Below are 12,898 nucleotides of genomic sequence, written 5' to 3'. Positions count from 1 at the left end.
ACGGGAGAGGCCACAGCAGTGAGAGGCCCGCGTACCGCAAAAAAAACAAACTTAAAAAGAACTTTTCAACACTGCTTTGGTAAATGGAAAACACCATCACTTGCCAGAAACAGTAATAATTATAATCATTATTATTAGTGACATTTTGAGCATTTACTCTGTGGCAGGAACCGCCAGAATGCTTTACAAACTGTGTGACACATTCATCCTCACGGATGTAACTCTATGAGGCTGGTACCATTATTCCCATTTTACAGATGAGGAAACTGAGGTTTCCTTCTTTCAGTCTGTTCAAAATAGGGATCTCTGGTGAGGACATGAAACTGACTTGAATTCGTCTTTTGAATGCACCTGAATCACCATGTTCCCCTCTCCTCTTACCTTATTTCACCCAGCTCCTATTCTTCTTGAAAAGTTTAGAAACTTGGTCCAGCACCCTGACCCACACCTGAAGCCTAGGCTGGTGAATGCCCTTTCCCCTCTCCCGCACTGCAGCTCTGAAGCACCCACCACATGCCCCCTCTCCACTACCAGACAGAGCTCGTGGAGGGCAGAGACAGAATCCCCCCACCCCATCCCCAGCACGCGGCACACAGTAGGTGCTCAGTAAACACTTGTTGAAGAGATGAATGAGTGAATGAGTGAAGCAAATGCTGGAAGCAAATTCAAAGTCCAGCACAGCTGAGGTTCCCCGCCCACAGGCACCTGGACGATCGAGGTGGTCCCTGTCTTTGGTTTTGGTAGTGACCTATTTTAAGGTGCTGCTACTCTGAACCTCCTTTTCTCATCTGCAAGATGAGGGACAGTAGAAAGGGGGTCACCCTGCACCTCCCTCGGGGAGCTGTTGTAAGGATTAAATGAGTTCATATTTAGATTAGAACAGAGCCCGGCACAGAGCAAATGCTCAAAAGTGTTAATAACAACAGCAATATTATGTACTATCGTGATGTACATTATCTAGTTATCTATACATCATAACTATTTATGACAAGCGATCTTGGTTTTCCATTTATTGTAGTTGTGAAGTTTTATTTAAAAATAAATGTATTTGATTTTTAAAAAGTGAGCTGGAAATAAGTAAGTATCTGTGCAGCGGTACCCAGATATGGCCCAAATCCTGAGTTGGTACTGAATGACAGGTTAACATAACCATCAGGGGGGCGGGGAGGTGACTCAGTTGGGCACAGCTTCTAGAATACGTACCCTGGTCACCTGGAGACAGGCACCACTGTGGCCTGGGGCGTGGGTTTCAGAGTAGAGAGGCCGAGGCTCTTTGGAGAAGGCTGAAGATGCTTTGCCAAGGACCTCAGATGCGCTGCCACCCTGGGCGTCCCCATTTTGTCTTCCTTGAATGTGCAGCCTCCACCCCAGACCCGGGCTGGTATTTTTAGCACACAGGCACCCTGCACAGCCTCATACACTCTGACCAAATTTAGAAATCACAAGAGGTCTTTGCACTTCCACGCCCTCGGTAGGAGTAATGAATGAAAAGCCTCCCTTCCCCCAACCAGTCCAGCTAGAGCCCACCCTAACGTATGCCGGGGTCTGTCTACCGACTGTCTACCGACTGCCCAAGATTTATCTCACAGTGAGAGAAAGCAAGTTGCAGAATCACATGTGTGTCTGGGTCTACTTCTGCAAAAAACAAAACAACCCCCCATGTGTACGTGTGTCTGGGACTGCATAGCCCAGAGAGGGGCATGGGGCAGGCTGCTAACCATGGGAATTGGGGGGTAGGGTGGGTTAGGGTGTGGAGTTGGAGGCTGGGGAGATGAGTAACTCTGTCCCTTATATTTATATAAGCAAAGCTTTACATTTACTATTTAAAACAAGTGTGGATAACTTCTGAAATTTGAAAATCTTGAGCACCAAAAAGTTGAAATATATCCCAAGATTGAAAAGCCACAAGCCAAATGCTCACATGGGATTTTACAGTGAGGCTCTGTGTGATGGTCCCTCACTGTTTCTGACAACTGGACATCCACTGCCCATTCCCTAATGCAGGGGTCCCCAACCCCCAGGCCGGTACCGGTCCATGGCCTGTTAGGAAACGGGCCGCACAGCAGGAGGTGAGCGGCGGGCGAACGAAGCTTCATCTGTATTTACAGCCGCTCCCCATTGCTCGCATTACCGCCTGAGCTCTGCCTCCTGTCGGATCACCAGTGGCATGAGATTCTCGAAGGAGCGTGAACCCTACTGTGAACTGCGCATGTGAGGGATCAAGGTTGCGTGCTCCTTATGAGAATCTAATGCCTGATCATCTGAAGTGGAGCTGGGGAGCGGCTGCAAATAGGGGTTATCATTAGCAGAGAGGTTTGACGGCACAGAGACCGTAATAAATCAGTTGCTTGCAGACTATATCAAAACCCCGTCAGCGAGTGGCAAGTGACAACGAGCTCAGGGCTCCCACTGATTCTGCATTATGGTGAGTTGTAGAATTATTTCATTATATATTACAATGTAATAATAATAGCAATAAAGTGCACAATAAATGTAATGTGCTTGAATCATCCTGAAACCACCGCCCACCCCGGTCCGTGGAAAAACTGTTTTCCATGAAACTGGTCCCTGGGGCCAAAAAGGTTGGGGACCACTGCCCTAATGCTCTCAGATGTGCCAGGGACACTACTGCTCCCTGCTCTGGTCCACTGGGTGCTGACTCCACCCCCAGTTCCAGGGAGGGGCGTGGCCAAGGCTGGCCAGTCAGAGCACTGCATGGCCCTGGTTCTTCAGGGCTAGGTCTCACAGCTAGCAGAGAGGTTACTGCAGACATTGTTAAAAACGGAGAACCCAAGACCCTCTGCTTAAGAGCTCCTCTGGAAGCTCTGTCACACCAACAAATTCATTCCCGTTGGCCAAGCTTGTCTGAGGTTCGTCTGAGGTTCTTCTGAGTCGTGATTGGGTCTCTGCAAGCACATGAGGCAGCACCCTTATGAATCCACATAAGCTGATGGCTGAATTCTCAGGAGTCTTACATAGCAGTTGTCAAACATGGCCAATACTAAAACTAAATTATATAAACTTACCATTAAATGAGTTATATTAAAACCAAAGGTAATCAATACTCGGCACTTACCTCTCCCTAATTATTTCACTACACTTTGCTATTATCCATGACCTTGGGGTTATTTATCTCTATTGTCTCTGTACAGTGGAAGTGCTGTAGGACAGCGTGTGCCTGTGTGTCTCCCCGCTCCACACACAGTGAGCCACGCTGGTAGCTTGAAACCCGCCACGGTTGGGAGTATTCACACCATGGAAATTGGCAAATGCTGCAAATATGGCTCCCCCGCTCAAAACTGTGGTTAAACATTTACGGGCATGATGCCGAAAGGAGGCCTGATAATGTGTGCAGGGCCCTGTCTGCTCTTCAGGGACCCCAAGTAACAGGAAGGAGAGATTGTAGCATCCTCGGGGCAAGAACTACAGTTGATCTCCTTTGGTTTCCCCAGCATCTAGCAAGGACATTCCATTTATGGGTGTCAACTGACTTGAGGAAATCAGGGTCCAAGGTCACCTGGTGGTGGGGTAGGGTCCTGAGCTCAGATGCCCTGCCCCACCTTGGAATCAGCCCTTCTTGTTCATTCATCTCTGACACCTGAAAGACCGAGAGGCCCTGCTGGTAGCTGAGCCCAAATGCTCTGCCGCCGCAATGAAGGAGACTCTGCCCCTCCCAGAGGCCCTAATGTTCAAGGCTTTTGTTCTGAGCACTCATTTCTTAACAACTTGCAACTGTGCAAGATGGTTTTAGCAAGTGATGGGCACGGCATTTAATAACACAAGGTCCCAAGCTGAGGCAGGTATGCCTTTCCAAAATATATGAAGAAAAACTGAAAGGATAAATAGACGAACCCACAATTATGGTTGAAGACCTCAACACTCTTCTCTAAGTTATTGAAAGAACAAACAGACAGAAAATCAGTAAAGATATAAAAGACCTGGATGGCACTATCAACAATGTGACCTAAGTGACATTTTAGAACACGCCACTCAACAACAGGATACACAGTTTTCTCAGGTGCACATGGAACAGTCACCAAGATAGACCATATTCTGGGCCACCAAACAAACCCTAACAAATTTAAGAGAAATGATAGCATACAAAGTTCATGCTCTGACCATAATGTAATAAATCTAGAGTTCACAAACCGAAAGGTATATGGAAAATTCCCAAATATTTAAAAACTAAATGCACTTCTAAATAACCCATGGGTCAAAGTGGAAATCTCAAGGGAAAGTAGAAAATATTCTGAACTAAAAATAAAAATATAACATATCAAGATTTGTAAAATGCAACTAAAGCAGTATTGGGAGGGAATTTTATAACATCAAGTGTGTAAGTTAGAAAATAAGAAACATCTCAAATGAATTATCCAAACTTCTACCTCAAGAAACTAGAAAAAGAATGGCAAATTTAACCTGAAGGGATGAGATTATAAAGATAAGAGCAGAAATCAATGAAATTAAAATCAGGAAAAATGAGGGAGAAAATTAATGAAACAAAAAGCTGGCTACTTGAAAAGACCAACAAAATTGATAAACCTCTAGCTGGACTGACCATGACAAAAACAGAGAAGACAGAAATTAGCAGTATTGAGAATGAAAGAGAGAACATTGCTATAGACTCTACAGACATGAGAAGGATAATATAGGAATGTTATGAACAACTTTACATCCTAAAATTTGACAACTTAGGTGAAATGGACAAATGCCTGAAAGACATGGACTACCAAAGCCCACTCAAGAAGGAACAGTTAACCTGAATAATCCCATAGCTATTAAAGACATGGAATCCACAGTTAAAACTTTCTAACAAAGCAAACTCCAGACAAGGTGGCTTCACTGGTAAATACTACCATTCAAGGAAGAAACAATCCTAATTCTATACAAACTCTTCTAGAAAACTGAAGAGGAGGGAACACTTCCCAACTCATTTCTTGAGGCTAGCATTACCCTAAAACCAAAGATATTACAAGAAAACGACAGACCAGTATTGCTAGTGTACGTAAATAAAAGAATCGTCGGCAAAATATTATCAAGTCAAATCCAGCAAAATATAAAAAAGAGAATACATCATGACCAAGTGAAGTTCATCCTGGAATGCGAGGCTGTTCAACATTGGAAAATCAGTCAGTGTAATCTATAATATTGGCAGATACGTTAAAAAGCATATCATCATCTTAATTAATGTAGAAAAAGCATTTGGCAGAATTCAGTACTCATTCATGATTAATTCTCAGCAAACTGGTCATAGAAAGAAATGTCCTCAGTGCAGTAAAGGGCATCTACAAAACACCTACAGCTAATATCTTACTTAATGGCAAAAGGCGCAGTGTAAATTGAGTTCCCTGTAAATTGGAAACTAGGCAAAGATGTCTACTCTCACTACTCCTATTCAGAATCATACTGGAGGCCCTAGCTAGAGCAATACGGCAAGAAAATTAAAACATAGATTGGAGAGGGGAAAAAATAAAATTGTCTCTATTTGCAGATGGCATGATTGCCTATGTAGAAAATACCAAGGCATCTACAAACAAATTGGCAGAACTAATAACAAGTGAGTTTAGTAAGGTTGCAGGATACAAGGTCAATATACAAAACTCAACTGTATTTCTCTATGCTAGCAATGAACATAAGGAAACTGAAATTCTAAAAACAGTACCATTTACAATAGTACCAGAAAAAGAAAAACCTCATGAAAAACTCAGTATAAGTTCTAACATCTGTGCAAGATCTGTACACTGAAGTCTACAAAACAATGATGAACAAAATCAAAAACCTAAATAAGTGGAGAGATATATTGTGTTCATGGATTGGAAGACTCAATATTGTTAAGATGATAAATTCTTCCCAAACAGATCTGTAAATTCATCCCCTCCAAAATGTACTTTTGTCCAACAAAACGTACAAATTTGTACATCTTTTGTACAAATCAACAAATGGATTTGTAAATTTATATGGAGAGGCAACAGATCTAGAATAACCAAAACAATTTTGGGAAAGAAGTACAATGTTGGAGGACTCACATTTTCTAATTTCGATGCTTACTATAAAGCCACAGTAATCAAGACAGTGTGGTACTGATGAAAGCCTGGATCAGTGGAACAGAATGGATTCCAGAAATAGATCCCACGTGTGGCCAATTTACTTTCAACACAGCTGCAAAGGGAATTCAATGGACAAAGGATGGTTTTTTCAACAAATGGTGCTGGAACAATTGGTCATCCATATGTGAAAAAGAAACCTTGATCCACACCTTGTATCATATACAAAATTTGACTCAAAATGGATCCTTGACTTTCACGCAAAACATAAAATTACGAAACTTCTAGAAGTAAACCTAGAAAAGAGTCTTTGTGACCTTGCGTTATGCAAAGATGTCTTAGCTAGGACACTAAAAGAATGATTCACCACCAAAAAAAGGATAAATTAGACATCATCAAAAAATTTTTTTAAAAATCTGCCCTTTGAGAAACACCATTAAGAGAATGAAAAGAGAAAACAGAGAGAAAATACTTGCAAAATATATGTCTGGTAAAGAACTTGTGTCCAGAATCTATAAATAACTCTCAACCCAATTTAAAAAATGGTTAAAAGATTTGACCAGATATTTCATCAGGGAAGATATGCAGATGGCAAGTAAGCTCATGGAAAGATTTTCAAACTCACTAGATATCAGTGAAATGCAAACTAAAACCACAATGAGATGTCACTACACACCTACTAGGACAGCTCAAAACAAAACAAGACAACCCCCTGACAATACCAAGTGAAGGTGAGGATGTGGGCAACTTGACCACTCATACCTGGCTGGTGGGAATACAGGTGTGTCCACTTTGGGAACTGGTTTGGTAGGTTCTTATCAAGTTAAACAACTTCTGTCTTATGACCTACAGATCTCCCCTCAAGAGAAATGAAAATATATATTTGCGCAAAACCTGTACACAAATGTTTGTAAGATCTTTATTCACAATCCGCCCAAAGTGGGAACAACTCAAATGTCCTTGACCTGGCGAATAGACAGGCAGACTGTAGAATAGCCATACAATGGAATATTGTCCCACAGCAGAAAGAAATGAACAAACAATCCAGGAAACAGCAAGGCTGAATCTCAAAGTCATTACATTGAATAAAAGAAGCCAGACTTGGGCTTCCCTGTTGGCGCAGTGGTTGAGAGTCCGCCTGCCGATGCAGGGGACACGGGTTCGTGCCCTGGTCCGGGAAGATCCCACGTGCCGCGGAGCGGCTGGGCCCGTGAGCCACGGCCGCTGAGCCTGCGCGTCCGGAGCCTGTGCTCTGCAACGGGAGAGGCCACAACAGCGAGAGGCCCGCGTACTGCAAAAAAAAAAAAAAAAAAGAAGCCAGACTGAAATATATAGTGTATTTGATTGGAAACATATGATTGCATCTATATGACATTCTGGAAATGACAACTGTAGGGACATAAAGAAACCAGTGGTTGCTATGGATTGGGAGCCAGGGAGCAACAGGGAGCACAGTGGGATTTGGGGCCATGGTTACATGGCCATTCGTTTGTCAAAACTCAGAATTGTACACTTAAAAGGGAGAATTTCATTCTATGTAACTCATACCTCAAAAATTAAAAATATGTAAAAAAATGTATTGTTGGAAAATAGCACTAAGAAGAATTCTAATATCCATTTCACTTAGATAAAAAGTTGTGATTAGTAAATTAATTTCTATTTGGCCAACATTTAAAGGCCCCGTATTCCCATGACTAATTTCTGATTCTTCATGAAATTTTTTAAAAACAAAATTTTTAAAAATGTGAGCAAGTATCTACCTGTACACATCCATCCATCCGTCCTGACATTATCCTACCTGTTGCAATAAATGGTAAGGATAATTTTTAAGAAGATCCAGCTGTTCTTATTCTGAAATGGGTCTGTGTTATCCAAAGTGCATTCTTAGCCTGACACAGGACAAATGCAAAGTTTGCAAAGTCAGACAAACGCATTTTCAAACGTTCGTGCTCTACGTGACACATTTACCGGCAGCCTGATAGTAACTGCCGTACTGTTGGCAGGTCCCGGATCTTCCTGCCATCTCCCTCCCCTTGCCATGGGTCACGCGCCGCCACCGTGAAACAGCTGTCCCAGGCCACCTGAGCGTGCGATCTCGGTGCCAAACTACGGAGGAGGCCTCGCAAATTCCAGAACACAGCTCACATGTCGCTTCCAGAGGCCCTGTCTTCTTCCGTTCCCTGTGGGACAAAAACCAGTTGACAGGACACCTGAGAGCTGCTGAGTTGCTCTTTGGGGTAGAACCACCCAGAGTGAAGTGCTTAGGTCCTGGTATTAAAAGCATCTTCACTTTTCCAGACATTGGTGAAAACAGGGAAGAAACCCAGCCTGGAGGGCAGACGATGCCGACGTGGCGTTGCCACAATACTGCCTGATTCTCCGGTGCCGCTTGGAGCTGCTAATTCCGTGGACTGGGGTGGCCAGTTCACAAGCCCCTGGACAGTCCCAACGCCCAGAGAGATTTCTGAAGCTCCATGGTCAAGGGCTTTGGAGGAGCTGGGATTCCACCCTCACCCCCGTGACGGGAGCAGGTGACGGTCAGGTGTGTTGTGTGGTGGGACATAGAGCCACGCTTCAGGAGGGGCCTCACGCTGGCCGAGGCCAGTGGGGGACCAGGTGACCAGTGCAGTGAGAAGTACATGCCCAAGCAACAGGCGACGCTGCTCCGAGCAGGACCCAGGCCCTCTGCAGAGACAGGCTGCCACTGGAGCAGAAGCCCCCCAGAGAACTGGGGTGTTGCCTGCAGACACAGGCTTCAGTCCAGGTGGGGCTGTCCCGCTGTCCTCACTGCCCACCTGCAGCTCCAGCCACGCCATCCATCCCTGAAAACACCCCTCCCCACCCCCTCCAGCAAGGGTGCCAGGCTCCCGCTGTGGCTCACCGCTCTTCGCAGGTCCTGAAACATTACTTCCATTTCGTGCTGGGGCTTCCGAGGGAATTCAGGAATCAGATGCAACATGGGTTCACGCATACGGTATTGAATATCCACAGCTTTGGGATCACATTCTAAAATCCAGGCGCACAAAGTTGAAAAAGAGTGGTCAACAATTGTGGCCGCTTCTAGGGAGACGGTCATGCTGGGTGACACTTCAGTCTCCAGGGCTTGTCCCAGCAGAAAATGTTCCAGGGATTTCACTGCTAAGTTGGGCACATCCATTAATAAAATTTCAACTTCCTCTAGCTCCTTCGAAAGACTCCTACTTTCAAATATTAGCTTTTTTATTTAGGGAGTTGGCCTCAGGCTTGCTAATGACACTCTGTGGCCAGGACAGAAAAACCCTATTTGTTCCTATAGTCCATTTAAAATTGATTTTTGACACCTGGGGCAGCTGTACTTAAACCCTTCTACACCAGCAGCAAACCTTGGGCGTGCCTGTGTAGTGAAACTCTTTTTTCTGCTTAAGATAAATGATTTAACTGGCAACGTATTTTTATATTGTTGAAAAATCCTAGGATCCTTTTTTTGTGTGTGTGGTACGCGGGCCTCTCACTGTCGCGGCCTCTCCTGTTGCGGAGCACAGGCTCCGGACGCGCAGGCTCAGCGGCCATGGCTCACGGGCCCAGCCGCTCCGCGGCACGTGGGATCCTCCCGGACCGGGGCACGAACCTGTGTCCCCCGCATCGGCAGGCAGACTCTCAACCACTGCGCCACCAGGGAAGCCCCCTAGGATCCCTTTTAGAATTATTTTGTCAGCATTCACCAACGATTTCAATGCCATAAGCATGTTACTCTCATTTGTAGGGGGTAAAGCGGTTCTCATGCTTTGAAATACTAGATGAGCTTCTCTCCAGAAATTCATTTAAAGTTTTCAAATGGCCATTATGTGAAAGGACTACCTCGGAAAAGGTTAAACACAGCTTTTCCAATCAAGTTAGTGACCGATTCTGATTGATTTAAAGTAATTCATCGTCTGGCGTGCTGTTTTCTGTTATTACTTTCCTGACACTTATAGTTCAGGCCTTGGGATACAATTATAATAATTATCTGGATGAGTCTTTTAATCGGTGACCTTTGGACTCTTCAACAAACTGTCACACTCCATTAACAGGAAATGACATCACGTGCCGGCGGTCGTCTGGCTGCTTCTCTGAGGAATATTCCACCATGAGAACTATTTGTAGTCTTCCTATATGGTCTCCCGTGGCTGGCTCCCAGCCATTGTGGCTCAGTTAAGAGGTATTTTTTCCTTTACTGCATTTTTTTTGTCTCAACAAGCATGGTGAGCATCCCGTATAGTACTTACCTGCAACTGCTCAGAAAAACAAGCACGTATGTCTTTTGACATCCTAAACTGTGCATACTGTAAAAGACAATGATTTATGCAAATGAGGCTCATCATGGCAGCCATGCCTTGGAAATGAGACAAAAGCTACTTAAGTAGCACCGTAAACGAGGCTGCCCCTTAAAATCTGTTTTATCTGATACACTCAATTAAAAATAAACTGCAATAAAAAAATTGGGGAAATGTAGAAACAGTCGGTTTGATAAGCCAAAGGTCCTAAGGCTGTTCATTGAACATGTTTAAGTATAAATAACACTACCCACTAAAGACTGATCGTCATACAGGATACATTCCCAGGGGCTGTTCAGTAAGATTATCAACGGTTAGCCAAATGTGTAACATTTATACTGGAAATAATACCTGGAAAATAAGAAATTCCTGCCATTTTCACAAGGCTGTCGAACTTTATAATGTAAGCTGCTTGAGTGCCATCAGGACTTAACCTCCCTTGTGGTCCCAACCCTTTCAGTGACTGATCTCAAACAACAGAGGCAAGTCATGCCTCAGGTGTGTTTCAAAAGCATCCTTTATATAGTAGAACTGTTGTCAAACAATGTTGTAATTTGAACACCCTTGGCCCAAAAAAAAAGGCATTAAATTGTGCAAGAGGTGTGCATTCTAGAGTGATCTCCTGCTGGATTCGCAGAACTATGTCGAAGGCGGTCTCTCTCTCGGCATCCTGACCCCGGGGCCACGAGTGTCTTCTCTTCCAGGTCCTGGAAAAGCCCTTTTCTCACTGAGCAACCTCAAGGGCCAGAAACCCTCCTGTTAAAGACACAGCTTTTTACTCACTCTTCTGTGTTGTACGAAAGTGATCAAATGAATCGCCAAGACTGTTATGACTTGGGTTTGTTAACTGTCTCCAAGGTCTGGCGTCCGTCTCCGTGTTTGAAAAGAAAGAAACCACTGCCCTCTTGTGGAGACTTGTGTCATTGCTCCTGTCACAGAAGTCAAAGGCATCAGGAATTTCTCCTTTGATCCAGGCGTCAGTGGGAATCCGGGCACATAACGGAATCAAAGCCGAGCATCTAAACTTAATTCTACCTAATAGCTCATCCAGATGTTATACATGCAAAACACTGAAAATTACCTATGAAAGACTGTTTCTGGGGAGTTTCTGATGGTGTCTACATACCAACTGGGCTTACATTTTCAAACCATGTTTCTTATGTTATCTGTTCTTTTTAAATTAAAAAACTTACATGCTAGTAAAATACATGACGTGAAGTTCAGCACCTTAACCATTTCCAGCGTACAGTTCAGTAGTGTTAAATACATTCACTCTGCAACCAATCTCTGGAACCCTTTTCGTCTTCCCAAACTGAAACTCTTTCCTCATTAGACAATAATTCCCCCTCCCCCACCCCTCGGCCCCTGGCAGCCACCATTCTGCTTTCTGTCTCTATGAACTTGACTCCTCTAGGGAGCTCACGTAAGTGGAATCATACAGTATTTGTCCTTTGGGGGCTGGCTTATTTCACTTAGCAGAATATCCTCAAGGTTCATCCATGCTGTAGCAGGTGTCAAAATTTCCTTCCTTTTTAATGATATTCCATTGTATGGACAGACCACATTTTGTTTATCCATTTATCTATCTATGGACATCTGAGTTACTTCCACCTTTTGGTTATTGTGAATATTGCTTCTATGAACATGGGTGTACAAATATCTCTTCAAGACCCTGCTTTCAATTCTTTTGGGTCTATCCCCATATTGCTGACTCACGTGGCGATTCTATTTTTAATTTTTTGAGGAACCACCATAGTGTTTCCATAGAATCTGCACCATTTTACATGTCTACCAACAATGCACAAGGGTTCCAGTTTCTCCACATCCCCACCAGGCAAAGAAGACGTTTTTTTAGAACCATCATTCACATATAACAAAGAAAGGCAATTTTAAGTCATTTTATTTTATTGAGTTTTGCAAAAACCTCTTTAAACAACAGTCAAAGAATAAGAAACTACTGCAAAAGTTCAAATAGGCCCAATTATAGCATACAACAGACCATGGGGTTAGTCTTATTATGTGATTTCAATTTATTCACTGTCATAAAATGAATATACTGCCTTTCCTGCTGGGAAATTGCTTCCGTATGTTCACCTGACATGGGGCTTCTGAACTTGGGGTATTTTAACACCAGATGAGCATTTTAAGAATTTGAAATTTAGTCAACTAGATGGGAGAAATTCTTTCACAATGCATACATACATCAAATTGTATATCAAATCATCACAAGGTACACTTTACAATTTTATTTGTCAATTATATCGCAATAAAGCTGAAAAAAAAAAGAATTTGAACTTAGGACCTATCAATGATTTTAAAATATGGGCTGGAGGGGAGTTCCCAGCAAAAGCAGCCGCTGAGCTAAGAAAAGAAGCAAAATACGACTCAGTATAAAGATAGATACTAGTTAATTTTAAGTACGAAAGAGGCATTTCATGTGCTGCTCGAATGTGGGAAAACCTCTTTGGTGTGGCAAAAAAATACTCATTATAGGTGCTCTAAAAAAGTACAAATTCTCTGCAAGTACACATTTTCATTATCAGATTTTTCTGTTTCTTCTCA

The sequence above is a fragment of the Monodon monoceros genome, unplaced genomic scaffold (assembly GCF_005190385.1).
Source record: "Monodon monoceros isolate NGI ecotype Baffin Bay Population unplaced genomic scaffold, NGI_Narwhal_1 Super_Scaffold_13, whole genome shotgun sequence".
Taxonomy (NCBI): domain Eukaryota; kingdom Metazoa; phylum Chordata; class Mammalia; order Artiodactyla; family Monodontidae; genus Monodon; species Monodon monoceros.
The sequence above is the reverse complement of the archived record's forward strand: the minus strand, read 5'-3'. Positions refer to the sequence as shown.